At 45.4% G+C, this 17274-nt stretch overlaps 1 protein-coding gene across 2 annotated transcripts in view; it reads left to right on the top strand.

The window, feature by feature from the left end:
• The window catches only part of sertad2b (SERTA domain containing 2b), a 67064-nt gene that overhangs the window by 40055 nt on the left and 9735 nt on the right, over positions 1-17274 (top strand). Inside the window, exon 1 of one of the 2 annotated variants that reach the window (XM_085800993.1) lies at positions 5200-5422. The exons of the other annotated variant lie outside the window; for it this stretch is intronic. The gene's annotated coding sequence lies outside the window, so the exon portion shown is untranslated. Of the gene's footprint in view, positions 1-5199; positions 5423-17274 lie in introns of those variants that run through there. 2 annotated transcript variants of the gene reach the window in all.

The raw sequence follows: 17274 nt of genomic DNA, 5'->3' as shown, positions 1-17274 counted from the left end.
CATGAACCGCTTCACACGTCACTTCAGCTGCCACTTCTGGATGCTCCACTTCTACTCATTTCCTCCCTCTTTTCCAACTTTCACTGTTTCCTTCTTCTCTTTAGCTTTAGCTGCTGCAGCTCAAACAAACTCTAGGTTGCTACACACTCGCGACAGGCGGCGGTGTGTCAGACGGCAGACTGACAGGCAGCTGTCGCGTTAATTTCTGCCGTGTGATATCAAGGAAACACGTCCATAGCTGATAGCCTAATCATAATCGGAGGAGAATTGGAGGTTGTTTTATCGCCCAGGCCTATTTATAATATATTTAACATCTTTTAAAAAGATTTCCACAAAAATCATACTATTTTGAAAATGATTTGACGGCCCACTTGCAATACTGTCGCGGCCCACAGGTTGGGGATGACTGCCCTATAGTTTTAGGAGTAGGTATTGTCAGTGCAAGCTACATGTATGCCATGAGCTGCGAACTGCTCAGAGCTACGCTACGGAGGCTCATGGGATTTCTTGGTTTCCCTCATCAAACTCATCAAATACGCAATCCAACAACTCCAAAACGCTCTCGTGGACAAGTTTGACCTGCACATTCACCACGCTATGAGATAATAACAGAACGTTACCAGACTGAGTTGTTTTCGAGGCAAATGCAGAGACTGCTTGCTGAAAAACTGCCCCTGACGGGAATGCACATCAGTGCTTTTGCATGAATTTACCTCAAAAACAACTCTGTCTTGTAACGTTCCGTTATTATCTCATAGCGTGGTGAATGCATCAGATAGGAGATAAATGATCTCAATGACTGTTGTTGTTATTGTTGTGTAATGATGTCACATTGTATTGCATGTGTATCTGTTTATGTAGATGCCACTGCAATGTTAACACAACCTGGGGACTGCTGCTGTTTAGACAGCTGATTAAACAGCACAGTTGTAGGATGTAGTTGGTGATACAGCATCGATAACAGTGTAACGGAGGGTTCTGGTGCACTCACTCACCCATAAAGGACAAGCAAAACCTGATTGTTAAGTGGTCATTGACCTCTTGGCACAACGGTTTGCATCGTCACCCACCGTGCGGGAGACCAGGGTTCGAACCCCACCTGGGGCAGAAGGCCAGATGACATCGGCTACAACAGCAGCTGATACTCTACAAGTTCGAGTAGTGATGTCATAGTATTTTGGGTTGTGGTCAGTACTGCAGTAGACTGATAGGAATGACTTCATTCAAACTACAACTACAAGATGTGTGTTACTTCATTTATCAAGTAAGTCATAGAATCAATAACTTGCTATTACTAGTGTGTGGTGATTCCTTAATTACAGAGGCAGACTACGGAGGCTTGATAGAGGATAATGAACACACTGTTCACATAAACACAACTACAAAACTGATGAGCAACGCACAGACACATGCATATGACTCACACCAGTTGTGTGTGTGTCACATTTTTTGTGCTCATGTGACTGGTGAATTTATAGAACCACAATGATATGAAAATGTACCGTGTGTTGTCACGGGGAGTATAAATGGAACATGACGGTCGGCAAACTAATTCTGGTGACAATCCTAAACCTGCGACTTACACCCAGAGGTGCAACACAGTGACGGATGGGTGGGTGGGTGGGCGGGTGGATGGGTGAGTGGGGGCATGTAGCTTCATGTACTGGGCGATGAGTTGGACCATGAACTCACCATGAGTCAGGTTTACACTGGGAGTTACACACATGCACAATTTGTGTGATACATGCACAGAGAAATGTAGAGAGAGAGGACGTAACGGCAACAGAATGAAGCTTTTTTGCTTTAGTAGTGTTATGTGTTGTGTTTAGGTGCAGTCACATGTTATTGAACATGGCGGGAAAGAGCCATTTCTCTCGTCATTATGATTTAAATGCACAAACATTCAACCTTTTGCATTGTGGTTTTGCAGATCTGTCGCACAGATGGCAATCCAGCCGCAGAAATTAAATAAAAAAACAGTGAAAAATTAAAGTAGATGGACAGAATGAAAGAAAAGATAGAGAGAAAGAGTGAAAATGGAGATAAAGCAAAGGCAAAAGGAAAGAGAGATGAAGAACAGACAGACTTTACACACAGAGAAATAAAAGAAGCGCGAGGGAGAAATAAATAAAGATAGATGGAGGGAGGGAGGGAGGGAGGGAGGGATGTTGTGGGTGCAGCTCTCCAGTTGGTGTTGCTATGGCCCTGCCCTCCCTGCTCACTGAGCCATTTCCTGTTTTTGACCTGAAATCTTTATTTAGAGCCATCCCTCCTCGCTGCTCGGCATTCATGAGTCAACTCAAAGTCCAGAGAGATGAACGCAGGACTAAAATCAGACCTCCATTCAACTACAGAGGCTACGTATACACGCACCGAGCTAACCCGCCTGCTAGCCGTCGTCCAGCTGAGCTCTCATCCCTGACCAAGTTGTTTGCATGATACTGATATATTGAAAACCTGTGTACCCGTCTGCTATTGTTTGACCAGCAGTTCCCACAAGCTCCACAGCTCCACCGGCTGACTCATGCATGTCTACCGTCCAGTAATGGGAGATGTGTCTAAACCCTCAGCCAGCGATGACTGAAGTCCAGGTCACACCTGTGTTTTAAATGGCAAAATGAACGGAATCACTGTAAAATAAACGTCCGAGCATCACATTTCTCTGTGTTTGGACAGGGCTGTCACAGTGGAGAGCTCCAGTGCACTGTGACGGCCTAAATGCAGATTCCCTCCCTGACAAAAGGAGGAAGCGAACGTCTCTGTGCTGCTCTGTAAACACTGGACTCCAATAGAGGGAAATATTTGTGACAACAGGTTGATCAAAGCCCGTCTGGGAAAAGCAGGGACACTTGCATTGTGTCTGTGAGTGTATCAGTGCACAAGTGGGTGAGTGTGCAGCACATACCTGTCAAGTTTTGGATTTGAAAATAAGGGAAATTTTCCGGCACCTGCCGCGAATAGTGCTGCCACCCCAACCAAGCTCCAGTATCCCTTACATTTAAGACAAGAAAGCTAAAATCACTGGCTTTATGCACAGCTGCACTACTTCCTGATCTTCAGCCAGCTCCTTTGTTTCCTGTCTGCCATTATTGGACAAACTGATTAATCCAGGTGTGCCTGACCTCAATAGTCACAACAACAATAATGTGTTGTTGTTGTTGTTTTTTTATTTCTAACACATAAATGAGGCATTCTGGTGTACTCTGAGGAGAAACAGTTTTAGCAGATTCAGTACTGACTGAAGTTCCTATCATTGTAACTGCAAGAATGGTTGAAGTGTATGAAACTGAACTCAGAACTGGTTTAGTGTGGAGCTGTGGCTGGAGAGCAAAAACAAAACTCATTTTCTTTTGGCCCGGACCGGCCGGTGACAATCCTGTCCTCTGCTTCACCATGAAGCTATTTCAGGCCACACTGTCTTCTTCCACAACTTCTGCCCTATTCTCATCTGTATTTTGATAGCTGGAGCTACTGTCAGATATCTACAGAAGGCCCACACATGCTTTAGCTTCATACTGCTGAATAATTGGAGCAGACATGTCCTGAGATTTTCAGCCTTATATGATTATAGAATTACCCTGTCTTTTACAGCAGGTACACAGACACAGTCAGAGACACACCTGTTACTCTGCTGTCCCTCTCTGTTGCTCTCTGGACTGGGTTCTTTTGGGTTAAGTGAGCATGGACGACACAACTCGACCGGTGTGGACCATAGACTGTAAAAAGAAAGAAGGTGTGGACGCGCTGGTTCGAGCCGCGCGTGTTCGCGCGGAAAATATGAGTCTTTTTTGTTTTGTTTTTTTTCAACAACCGCGGGTCGACCCGTTACAGGCTTGATGAGCAGGACCTCAGTCAGTGCCGCGGTGATGTAGGCTTTGGGCTGTGTGCTCGCACATAATGACGACGAGCACGCTCATCGTCGCTAACCAAGATAGGATTAATAAAGAGTTGGCCACTCCGAGGTAAAAACCAAAACCCAAATGAAATAGCAGCTTACACTCCGGGGTGCCGCTGGGGACTGGCCCGGGGTATTATTATTTTTTAATAACGCGGGTTAAAATACGGGAGATTTACGGGAAAATACTAATACGGGAGGACGGCGGGAAAGAGGGGTAAAATACGGGACTTTCCCGGCCAAAACGGGATACTTGACAGGTATGGTGCAGCATGGGGCACGGGGGGCACAAACGGTCCAAGATGCCCATTTTCTTGCCCCAGGATGCTCCGCTGGGGTTTTTGTCTGCATGTAGCAGACTCTGCTGGGTTTTGTTTGAGTTTACCGGACATCACCCTGCTATCTGCTGCTGGGCAGGATCACTAACCAGCCAAACGGCACCATCAGCCCACCACTGTGTCCACTCACTACTGTGGTGACTATGGGTGATTTCAGTTCTCTTTCACCAATCAAAAACAAACAGAAAAAGGAATTATTACAAAAGTGCACTGAGGGACATGTATCCTATCTAAGGCTCCACAGAGTGTGAACGTGGCTTCAACAGCTATTACAGTGTTTGTTAACGTGTAATTAACTAATCTTAGGGTCCTACAGAGAGAGAGAGAGAGAGAGAGAGGGAGAGAGAGAGAGAGATTTTGTGTGTGTGCGTGTGTGTGTGTGTGTGTGTGTGTGTGTGTGTGTGTGTGTGTGTGTGTGGGCGGAGCAAAGTTGACGACGCCACTTCTCGGGGCAGCTGCTCGGTTTCAGCTTCTCCTGCTACGTTCACGTGCTCCTCGTAAATTTAAAGGCCACAACAAAATGGATCCTGTCACGACAGTAATTATGACGTTATACGTGATTAACGACCTCTGAAGTGTAATTCATGTTTTGGACAAATTCATTGCGAAAAAAAACAACCTTTGCGCGTCTTAACCTATTGCAGGTTAATTGTTATTCGGTGGTTGTTTCCTTTTTTTAAAAATTATTTCCAAGCGATAGGGGAACAGCTCTCTGCACAGATGACTGTACCATCTCGACGGTTTTATCAGCGGCTGCATCTAAAACTAAAAGCCTGAACAAATAAAAGATTCGTTCGCCAACATTACCCTGGATGATACACAAAGGTTACGTCAGGCGTGCCACGTGCACACGATGTTTTTATATATAAAATCTGCGACGCTTCTAGCTCAGAACCCCTCTGTGTGCAGCCTACCTCCGTGTCACATGTGTCTCTGTCATTAACTGATATCTTGGGATATCTGTGCGTCAGCTGACACCGAGCGCACGTGCGGTCTCTCCCGGGGAGCTGCGGTGTCCGGCGGTCCGTGAAGGCAGCAGCGCCCCTGTGAGCGGAGGCAGTTTTCTCCTCCTATCAGCGCCATTGTGTCTCAGAGTCTCCGAGAGCTCGGACGGCCAGTGTTTGTGAGGCTGACAGGACCGTTAAATACCCCCATGTTTCTCTCTCAAAGTCCGGCGGACCTGGATGTGGTAAGAGCCCACTTCTGTCTTTGATTTTAGAGGGGAAAGTGAGACTCTCCGGGGGGAGTTGGTGGTGGGGGGGGGGGTAGACGAGGACGGGGCAGTGTAACCTATTTGTAATGAATAATAGACTCGGTGGAGGCTGGTGGTGCTGGAGCGGTGTCGCTGCTGTGGCGGCGGCGGTGCTAGTAGTGGGTCTGCTTGGAAAAGTTTTCGTGTTAAACGTGAAATATTTGCCGATAGTCGTCCATTGATCCTGTATCTGTGCTGTGTCCAAAGGGATTGGTGTGTTCACAGCCGAGGCAGCGCTCCCACTGTGGGTTATCACACCGAGAAAAGTCCGTCTGATAAACTTTTTATCACGAAAAATACACCGAGTACTTTGAATAAAAAGTCAGCGTCAGCGACGTCTGTTGAATTAATAACTGCATTAATCCAAGTTTTGAGAGTAAAAACGCGAATTATGGGAACTGAAGTGCTACAAATGAACTGAGAAAAGTCATTGCATTTGTAGCCTTTTTGAGGCCAGTTTCCAACGACATGTGTAAACAGCAGCACACAGATAACACGGTCTACATATTTACATGGATGCCGTCTGCAAACACACTAACTGTATGCAGTGTGTGGCTGGCTGTGTAAACTAGATGGTGGAGATGGTCGGTCACTACACCTTTGACCTGTCGTGTGTGTGTGTGTGTGTGTGTGTGTGTGTGTGTGTGTGTGTGTGTGTGTGTGTGTGCGCACCCATTGTGGTGAGTTCAGGGGCCTCTGGTTTCGTAACACGCACCACAACACAGCAGCCCTGCCGTAGCCTACCTCCGCTCCGCTGTGTGGCCCCTGTGCTGTGCTGTGACCCCCCCCACCTGCATGTAGGGGCCACCTTCAGTCTGGACCTTCACCTACACGGATGTAGACCGGGTTCAGACCACAGATCATACAGGCAGAGGTGATGCAGAGTTACACAACTACCTGTACAGTGGATGAGCAGATAAGCAGAGTGGGGAGGAGGGCTGGAGGGGTGTGGGGTGGGGGCTCAGTCAGTAGCCTACCCACACAGCAGGTGGGGTCCAGACTCTCCAGAGTAAAACAAAAATGTTGATTTTAAAGGGATAGTTCACCCAAAATTCAAATTTCACTCATTATCTACTCACCCTCATGTCAACTAAGAGCTGTGAGAATTTTCAGAGTCCTCCGTTCCTTCTCTGAGTTACGGGGGGGTCTGCGCAGCAGTATTTGTCCATATAATGGTTGTGAATGGACACCAGAGCTCTTCGTCCAAAAAGACACACCAAAAAACATCCAAATACCTCCATACTGCTCGTCTGTAATGTCCCTCTTGTATTGAAGCCCCGACATGAGAAATTGTTCCGCCGGTCAGTGCAAATCACGTGAGATTTGCACTTACACAGGCAGAGCAGTGAACTGAGACACTGGGAGCTTCCGCTACAAACAAGCTTAAAATATAGACTTATTTAATTTTTTTCGGAACAATTTCTCATGTCGGGGCTTCAATACAAGAGGGACATTACAGACGAGCAGTATGGAGGTATTTGGATGTTTTTTGGTGTGTCTTTTTGGACGAAGAGCTCTGGTGTCCATTCACAACCATTATATGGACAAATACTGCTGCGCAGACCCCCCCGTAACTCAGAGAAGGAACGGAGGACTCTGAAAATTCTCCCAGCTCTTAGTTGACATGAGGGTGAGTAGATAATGAGTGAAATTTGAATTTTGGGTGAACTATCCCTTTAAATATCCTGGATTCATCAAGTGGAACATTTTCTTCAAGAGACGTGACAGCGGCTGTATTTTTAGCTCCCGCTCGTCACTAACCAAGACAACTTGAATAGTAAAACACCGGGCGGTCCCTGGTTTTGTTTTAAAGCCCAGTACACACCCCCCCCTCCACATCCCCCAATATGTCCCCTAGTGTGCAGCTGTGGTGTTCACACTCGATACATCAGCACCGAGCTGTAAGGACATTTTTGGAGGCTTTTGGAGACATTTATAACAAACATCAGCTTTGGAGGCTCAGTATGAAAATGGGCTGGACACCATGAGAGAGGTGACAGCTGCAGGCTCTTATTGGAGGTCCTACCACTACAAGTCTACTACTGATGCACTGACTGCTTGGCTCCTACACACTGCATACCTTCAGTGGCTGTAGTGTGTGTACCTGTAAGTAATATTAGTAATGAAGCTCCCGGTGCAGCAGTGTGTGGCTCCAAGTGCAGTAATAAGGCTTGTCCTGCCACGATAAGGATTATACTTAAAGGGATAGTTCACCCAAAATTCAAATTTCACTCATTATCTACTCACCCTCATGTGGACTAAGGGCTGGGAGAAGTTTCAGAGTCCTCCGTGGCTTCTCTGAGTTACAGCGGGGCTCCGTGCAGCACTGCATGTCCATATGACGGTTGCAAACGGAGCTCACTTTTCTTCGTCCAAAAAGACACACCAAAAACCATCCAAATACCTCGATAGTGCTCATCTGTAATGTCCCTCTTGTATTGAAGCCCCAAACATGAGAAATTATTCTGAAAAAAATTAAATAAGTCTGTATTTTAAGCTTGCTTGTAGAGGAAGCTCCCAGCACTACTCTTCCTGGTCCGTCCAAATCTTGCGCGATTTGCACTGACGCCGGTGAAAATCTCGTGAGTGAGACCCGTTCGCAACCGTCATATGGACATGCAGTGCTGCACGGAGCCCCGCTGTAACTCAGAGAAGGCACGGAGGACTCTGAAACTTCTCACAGCTCTTAGTCGACATGAGGGTGAGTAGATAATGAGTGAAATTTGAATTTTGGGTGAACTATCCCTTTAAGTAATAAAGGTGCTGCCTGCAGTAAGAATGATGACACTTGCAGCTCTGGAGCCAGTGCCGCTCGTGACAAGACCGGCAACTGTTGGTAATAAGGCCGAGGCTGCCGTGGTGGTGAGGTGCACGCTGCAGTAATAAGGCGAATGCTGCAGGAGTGAGGTGGATGCGAGCGTGCAGCCGTATTGGCAGCGTGGATCTGTGTAGTCTTCTGAGGTCTGAGCATCGAGCTGGGCCGCTCTCCCCCCCAGAAGAGGCTTGGTGGGAAAGAGTGGAGCGCTCAGCTGCATGTGGACGCGTCTGCTGACCTAAATCTGCTATCTTCTTCTGCCTTTTATTTATAGATTTAAGTGTGTGTGTGTGTGTGAGAGAGAGAGAGAGAGAGAGAGAGAGAGAGAGAGAGAGAGAGAGAGAGAGAGAGAGAGAGAGGAGAGAGAGAGAGAGAGAGAGAGAGAGAGAGAGAGAGAGAGAGAGAGAGAGAGAGAGAGAGAGAGAGAGAGAGAGAGAGAGAGAGAGAGAGAGAGAGAGAGAGAGAGAGAGAGAGAGAGAGAGAGAGAGAGAGAGAGAGAGAGAGAGAGAGAGAGAGAGAGAGAGAGAGAGAGAGAGAGAGAGAGAGAGAGAGAGAGAGAGAGAGAGAGAGAGAGAGAGAGAGAGAGATCACTGATTACCAGAAATTTCAGGTACACACACAAACACACACACTATGCTTGTGTGTCATTGTGAGTTACATGATTGTGTAACAGTGAGACATGATGTGAAGATTTCGGAAAGCAGTGGACTGTCCCTTTAACTCATTGAGTGCCAACCACGTAATTTCTCGTTTTTCGTTCCCATGCGTTGAGTGCCAAAAACGAAATTTTTCGTTTTTTGCTTTTTTTTTTAATTATGAAAATAGACACTTTAATACACATTATATGTAAATTTGGGGACTCTACGACGAGGAGAACTGAAATAGATGACGATCAAAGTCACATGACAGCTCATGATCTGGAAGTTTTTATCATAACTCAGCTTCTGCAAACGGAGGTCTGCATGTGGATGCAGCGCAGCTGCTCCGCTGCTGCTCCGCTGCTGCTCCGCTCTCACCCGCGAGGCTGCAGCAGCTGGGAGCTGAACCAGGAAGCTCTCAGCCCACTGTCCCGCCCGGTCTTCATCTGGAGCAACACCGTGTCCTCCCCAAAGTCCTCCCGCGGTAAAATCTTATGGTCTCTGGACCAAAGCAGACCGGCACCACCGACCCGTACCACAGACGGACCGCGACCACCGGCGGGACCGGTGTTCGCGAGCCGCTGTGGCCGGCAGAGCCTCACGTTCCGCGGCGAGAGGCTGTGACACGGCACGGTGCGTCTGTGTTATTGCTGTTTAGTGGCGCCCCCCCCGCCCCCGATGGTGGTTTTGTGAATAGAACAACAATTGTTGTGTATATTTATCTTATACGAGCCCTTTGATCCAGAAATGCGAGTGTCTGAAGAGCGACAGACACAAACAGCGCACCTTTCATAAAAGACGCTCTATCTCCTTTTCTAGAAAAAAAGGAGGGATTTTGGTGAAACCCAGCCATGTTTAGCTTGACTTTTCTCAGGAACGGAGGCACGTAGAAACAAACGGTTTGTGGCCATTTGAAGGATAAAGTTAAACCTTTCAAATGAGCTACAGTATGTGTTGGTGGCAATAATATAGAATACACTATGGCTCTAAAATAAAAAGTCAAATATGGTCTAATTTGCCGGTACACTTGACTAAAACTTTGGAAAGGAGCGCGGCACTCAATGAGTTAAGTATCATAGCACCTTAAAACAAAAGCATGATAAGGCACTGAAAACACCTGTCAGGATTTCTGATAAGACTCAGTCTTGTAGCCTATTGGCTGTGCTGTATGGTTACAGACTCATCTGTAGCTCAAGAACAACCTTGTTATAAATCCTAACTCAGTGAATTGATAACTTGTGGTCACTTCTGTTGCTATATTTTGAGGTGCTGCTGATTTTCTAAATTCCAATACACTAAATATTATTAAAGGGATAGTTCAACATTTTGGCAAATTGTCCCATTGCCATAATCCCTATAGTTTTAGGAGTAGAATCGTTACCTTTAATTGTTGATGCAAGCTATTTTTAGAACAGCGGAGAAGAGCCGCGAGCTGCTCAGAGCTACACTACGGAGGCTCATGGGATTTCTTGGTTTCCCTCATCAAACTCATCAAATACGCAATCCAACAACTCCAAAACGCTCTCGTGGACAAGTTGTGACCTGCACATTCACCACCCTATGAGATAATAACGGAATGTTACAAGTTGTTTTCAATGTAAATTCATGCAAAACCGCTGAATGTGACGCTGAGTTTTTTTGGCAAGCAGTCTCTGCATTTACCTTGAAAACAACTCTGTCTGGTAACGTTCTGTTATTATCTCATAGCGTGGTGAATGTGCAGGTCACAACTTGTCCACCAGAGCGTTGTGGAGTTGTTGGATTGTGTATTTGATGAATTTGATGAGGGAAACCAAGAAATCCCATGAGCCTCCGTAGCGTAGCTCTGAGCAGTTTGCGGCTCTGCTCCGCCGTTCTAAAAATAGCTAGCACCACCAATTAAAGATAATGAACCTACTGCTAAAACTATAGGGATTATGGCAATGGGCCAATTTGCCAAAATGTGGAACTATCCCTTTAAGCAGAGAGCTACATTTTTAGTCTGAAGTGGCTAAAGCTGCCCTGGGCCCGGCTGCCCTCGCCACTGTCTCTTTATTAACAGGAATATTACATGTTGCGCAGTAGGAACTGAGGCGTTTTGTAACCATGACTGTCATTATGTAAGGGATCGTAGTGAATTCCCTGTCTGATACTCAACTGACCTTTGTCATGTGAGCGTTTATGATCACTACGAGGAAAAACAGACAGACACACACACACACAAACTTGTGGTATGCACTGCACATGTTTGGACTTTTCTCTGCTGACTGTCCTCCCTTGTTGGTCTGTAGAGAAACATTGAATATTTATTAATGTTTTTCAGTTTGCAGGATACAGTAGCTCACCTCTTGGGTATTGACAGCTTGTGTAATTAACACTTAGGCCTAACACCTCGTTATATTACTCATATTCACCATTGTGTTATAATAGTAGAACTTGGCAGCAAAGTTAGATGTGAGGCCACTTAAAAAATCAACAACAACAAAAAAACACATGAACTGACTTTTAAATATTGGATTGCCCTTTATCCACATTCCACCTTTTAACCCACCCTGATTTGCTTAATTGCTAGTGTCTTGAAGACTTAAACAGTGTCTCATCCATGTTTTCAGACTTCTGAGTCCCACAGCTGTAGCGGTCGGGGGAAGACACACATCCTGTATTTTCCCAGTTGATGATATTTCCCTGTTTATTACAGTCTGAAGCAAAAGCACGGGTTGATCGTGATTGGTTGGGGAAAAACCCGCTGGCGAGGTGTTGATGGTTCTCCTCACGACCAAGTTGGATTTTTAGCGTGTGCGAGCGATCAACAATGTGGTGAAACGGTAAATGAAACGGTGAGTGGACGGGGAGGGGGGGGGGGCGGCAGCAGTGACAGCAGCAGTAGAAACAGTAGAAGCAGCTATCGTCATGGTGTAACTGTATCTCAAGTTGTGTGTGTGTGTGTGTGGAAGCGTTGTTACTATTGAGTGTAGTGGATCTGGTCAGGCGAGCGCAACAACTCAGTCCTTCCTCTGGGTTTTGTCTGGAATGTGTTTACTAGTTCCTTGTGTGTGTGTGTGTGTGTGTGTGTGCGTGTGCGTGTGCGTGTGCGTGTGCGTGTGCGTGTGCGTGTGCGCGTGCGCGTGCGCGTGCGCGTGTGCGTGTGCGTGTGCGTGTGCGTGTGCGTGTGTGTGTGTGTGTGTGTGTGTGAGAAGCACACACACAGTAGTGAGTTTGACAATGTCGTCCTCATGTGCAGGGCGGGATGCTTCACAGACAGTAGGGAGCCGTTGGAAACAGTCATGACCGTGGTGGAGTCTGCCATCCAGCCACCGGGGGAAACTGATTCTGAGATGAATACATTGCCGACCGAGTGTTCCGGCCGTCTACCTGCAGCAGCAGCAGCAGCAGCAGGAGCGGCGGCGGCGCAGTGTGTGTAGTGTATGTCCATACTTTGTACATCCAGAGAACCTGAAATAGCTCGATGTGGAGGTGAGGGGGAGGGGTGGATGTGCAGCTCAGGCATGGAAACCAGCGTATCCGGTTACAGGATCATAATATCACTGCAGAGTCCATCCTCTAGTGCAGCACTATCACACAACACACACTCACTACAGCCAGCTCATGGAATAATATGCTCAGCCCACATGTCTGATGTGTGTGTTTGCAGGCACAGTTGGCAAGCTAATGCACACTGTACGCAGACCTGACCAGACCTCCACATGTGGAAAATGTGCATGTTGTTGTGTTTCACAGCAGCAGGTGGAGATAAATGAAATGTTAAAAGCTCCTCTTTATTCTCCTTTTGTCTGTTCTTACTATTATTATTTTATTTTTAAGCCCCCCCTCCCCATGAGGCCACCATCAATTTTTCATGCAGGCTTATCTAAACACAGCTTTAGCCACAAGTTGGCCTCGATTTCTGAGGTTAAATATCAGATCTTGATGCTGTTTGATTGTGTTGCGTCCTCATCAATCGTACCTGAAGGGCCGAGCCGTGTGGAGGCCTGCTTGTGTGAAGACATTTAGGAGTAAAATTAACAGAATTGTATTTATTTATTTAAATAGGCCAGTGTGTGGCTGTTCTTTCATTTGGTTCAGATCAGGAGATTTGGTGATATTTTAGGCTGAAGGCAGAACCAGAGAAATGTTTATTTTGAGAAGTGTTCCTACCTGACGTTGTTCTCTCAGATCAGATCGTGCTGCTGGAAACAACCATTCATCTATTGATTCTGTGTTTTGTTTGTTGACTGCTGCTCATTTCTGAAGCTGGTTTCTTCTTGGAAGAAAAAAAGGATGATCCACAAAGAATGAAACACATTTCACGAGATGTCTTATTCATTACACATTGATACAATAATAGGTGGATGTTGGACTTTTTATTCAAGTAAATTTTTCACAGTTGGCCTCTGATGGATGCAATGGAGATTGCATCACCCATCCGTATGCACTGCGCTCTTATTTTGAAATTGATCACACTGTGGGACTTTTGGAAGCGTTAACAGATGCTGTTAGCAGCCCTTACAGACACTGTTTTTTTGTTGCACGCGCTGAACGCTCTTCATGTTTTCAGGGGTGCAAACTTGTCACCTTTCGGCGAAATTCGCCGTTTTGGATCCCAAATTGGTCATTTGTGTGATTCGTGTAAATCCGCAATAAAAAAAAATTTAAGAGGGGGGGGGGGGTGTCCGGCGAGGCGAGGCGAAGCAATGCACCTGTCTCTTTAAGGGCGCATGCACCTTATCTGGATGACAACGAGTGGTGGCAGCGGTCCTCTTCTGTCCAGCAACACACACCTGAAGCTTCACTTTTAATGCAGACTAACTAACACGACTTTTTGAGCATGGCGAGTGAAAGAGTCGGAGCAAGAAGATGCGCCAGCAGCATTGTGTAGGTGCTGTATGGGACCGTGTGTGTGTGATGATCGCGATCGCGGCCAATTAGCGATTAGCGCGTTTAGCATAATTAGCTCCAGTGTCTCCTTCTTCTCTGGAGGGTCTGGCAGCGAGACTAGCTCCAGTGCGACCTGTTCAGCAGCAGGAGGAGGAGGTTGACTGACTGTGGCAGGACACCTCTGCCTCTGTTTCACTTTATGTTGCTGGTAAATAATGTGGTTGTAAAAGTGGTAGGCTAAAGTTACATTATTTTGTATGCACTAATTAAAGGGGCAGAGCTTTAAGAGACATTTTAGCTTTTATATTTTATAAGATATATTTTTTGTAAGAACCACAATTAATAAATATAGGTTATATATTTCAGTGAATATCTAATTGTTCTTAGCATTTGTTAGATAACTTTCTTTGCCCAATAAATTAAAACATGTTGGAACTATCAATGTCTCCTCTCTTGCCGCCAGATCACCTACTTTTAACCTCAGACTGTCACAATGATGTATCAGATGTCAGACTGCCTCATTCTTTCAGTTTTAACCTGAATATACAAGACATGATTGATTTTCCCAACGATCAAAGTATACGAAACCGAACCGAAAAGCATGACCACAAAACCGTGAACCGAACCGTTTGCTTGAACATCTTTTAAATACATATTGCCGCTTAATATGTTTTACGTAGCCTATGGCATTTTTAAGCTTCATGTGTATTATTGGACAGAAAGAGCAGCGCTGCCTAGGAGCATAGCCTACGTACAGAAAACACATTTACATCAATAAATAAATGTTTCACAATGAACCAATCAGTCTGTATTAAATTTTATTTAGTTTGAAGGCAAGGTTTGTAAGGTTCATCTGATGGACATCAAGGGACAGATTCTCTAAGTTTTGCACAGCTTTTACTCATGCTAAACCTGCATAGGCTAAAGACCCCCTTCACATGTTTCAAAACCAAACACAGAGAGACAGATTGTGCAGGTTTAACAGGAGCAAAAGCTGTGCAAACCTGAGTAAATCTGGACCCTAGTCTCATGCTAAAATTGACTGTAAATTCACCTTTAAAGTTGGTTTTTTTTTTAAAAATTCCCCGGGGGAGCATGCCCCTGGACCCCCCTAGGGGGTCGGTATCTTGTCACCTTTTTTACCCCTGATGAGTTTGCACCCCTGTGTTTTGCAACTTAACGTTGAAATTTAAAGGCTTTGGCCACTGACAAAAAAACAAACAGCTATTGTGGACTTGAGGCTAAAAATGCCAGAAGTGGTACTGACCTTCAAGCCTGAAGGTTGGTGGGTTTCTAGTTGAAGCTGCTTGTTTTCAGCCTCAAGAAGCTTTTTTCCTACATGCAGCTCATGGAAAAACCTTTTGGAAGGGGCTAGTTTAAAGATACTAGTTTGCGAGACAATTAACAGTGGCACATGAAGTCACAGTGACCTTGAATGAAGACTGTGGCTCCATTTTGGAGATCGGTGCTCCTCGGCTGCTGCCGCGCTCAGCTCCTCACTTATCTGCCGTTCTTTTCTTTGACTTTTTTCCTCCTCTCCTGGTGTGTTTGTACGGAGACACGGCTCGCGGGGTGTAGGACGGCTCAGGGTCTGTGAACTTTGACAGTCAGTGGAAGGAGGAGGGGGAGGTGTCGCACAAAGACCGCGGGGAGGATGAAAAAAGAAAGATGGAAAAGTGTGAGTGAAGAAGAGAGGAGGTGGAGGAGAAGGAAAGGGAAGAGGAGGATAATGAAGTGGAATGTGAGGGGTGGGGCACCTCTGGTATGTTAGCCCTGCACTCTGTGTGTGTGAGTCTGAACACCCTGCCATGAGTCAGTGAGTCAGACATGCGCAGCTGCTTCAGCTCTCAATCACACACCCGCAAACTGCTTTGAAACTAACTCTGTTGCTCTCTCTTTGATTCTCTTTGATTCGCCATTTTCCTCGAAGCGCCACAAGCAGCTGCAGAGAAACCTACAAACTCATGCACTTCCGATTTGAATGCATCCATGCATACATGTTCAGATTTGTTTTAACAATCAACAGAACAAAAGTTGAGAAGAAACTCTTCACTGATGTTGTGTTTGTCTTGTTGCCGACATTTCTGCTCTGCACAGTCACCTGTCACTCAAACTAGGTGGCAAATCCTGACATCTCTTCTTTGGTTGTGAAAAAAAAAGATCATTAATGAGTGTGACCAATATCGGGACATGCTAATTAAGACACATTCATTTCCTGCACACCCTCTTCTCATGTCATTAGATAGATAGCAAAGATTCACATCAGCTGTGTTAACTCTGTCTGTCTGATTTCCTGCCAGGAGACTCAAACAGAAAGTGGTGTTGAAGCAGACGCCTCCATAAACTGCTTACATTAAAGCTATAAGAAGCTTTTTCTGCATGCAAATGTCCAAAATAATGACCAGACCTATCATGTTGATTTTGTCCCAAATGTTTCCATCAGTCCTCAGATGCATCAAAATTGGATTCTTTTTTTAAAGGGATAGTTCACCCAAAATTGAAATTTCACTCATTATAGTCCTCCGTGGCTTCTCTGAGTTACAGGGAGTCTCGGCGTAGCAGTGCATGTCCATATAACAGTTGCAAATGGATACCAATTGTCTTCGTAACAAAAAGACACACCAAAAAACATCCAAATACCTCCACGCTGCTCGTATGTAATGTCCGTCTTGTATTGAAGCCCCGAAATGCGAAATTGTTCCGGAAAAAATTAAATAAGTCTATATTTCAAGCTTGTTTGTAGCGGAAGCTCCTCTTCCTGGTTCGTCCAATCCTGGTCCGTCTAAGAATCGCCACAGAATCAAGACCAGCTCTGTCACTCACACACACACACAGATAGAGAGCGAGAGAGAGAGAGAGACAAGAGAACATGCATGCCAGTTAGGGCTGCAGCTATCGAATATTTTAGTAATCGAGTACTCTACTGAAAATTACATCGATTAATCGAGTAATCGGATAAAACGTATTTTTGCTTGGTTAAAGAGCAATTATGAATACACAAGAGAAAATAACATATTTCACTCAATAATGAATGACCAATTGGTTTCCTTTTGTAGAATCAACTGTTTTTATTTCTTAAATTCACAAGCAAGTATTTTCTGGTCTTGAAACATTACTAAAGAGGCGACTGCTGCTAACATAAATAAGAATAAATAAAACACAAATAAAAATAAATTAAATTAAATTACTTTCAAGATATCAAAAATAAATAAAATTAAATTACTTTCAAGATATCAAAAATGTTTTCAGTGGAGATGCTGCAACATGGAAGACGTGCTGCTGTGGTATGCAAGGGCCGTGTTACAACTAGAGTGCCTATAGAGAGACATTTTCTGTCTTTTTGTCGCCTTTTTCTCCCTCAGTCAAACACCCACGTCCGCCCCCCCGTTAAGGTTTCTACCTAATCAACGGTCTCACCGCAACAGATGGTTCACGTCATGATAACTTAAGTATTTTGGCCATTCAAACTTCCACAGTCCATA

The sequence above is a fragment of the Trachurus japonicus genome, chromosome 15 (assembly GCF_045865225.1).
Source record: "Trachurus japonicus isolate A0001 chromosome 15, Traja_1.0".
NCBI lineage: Eukaryota > Metazoa > Chordata > Actinopteri > Carangiformes > Carangidae > Trachurus > Trachurus japonicus.
The sequence above is the reverse complement of the archived record's forward strand: the minus strand, read 5'-3'. Positions and strand labels throughout refer to the sequence as shown.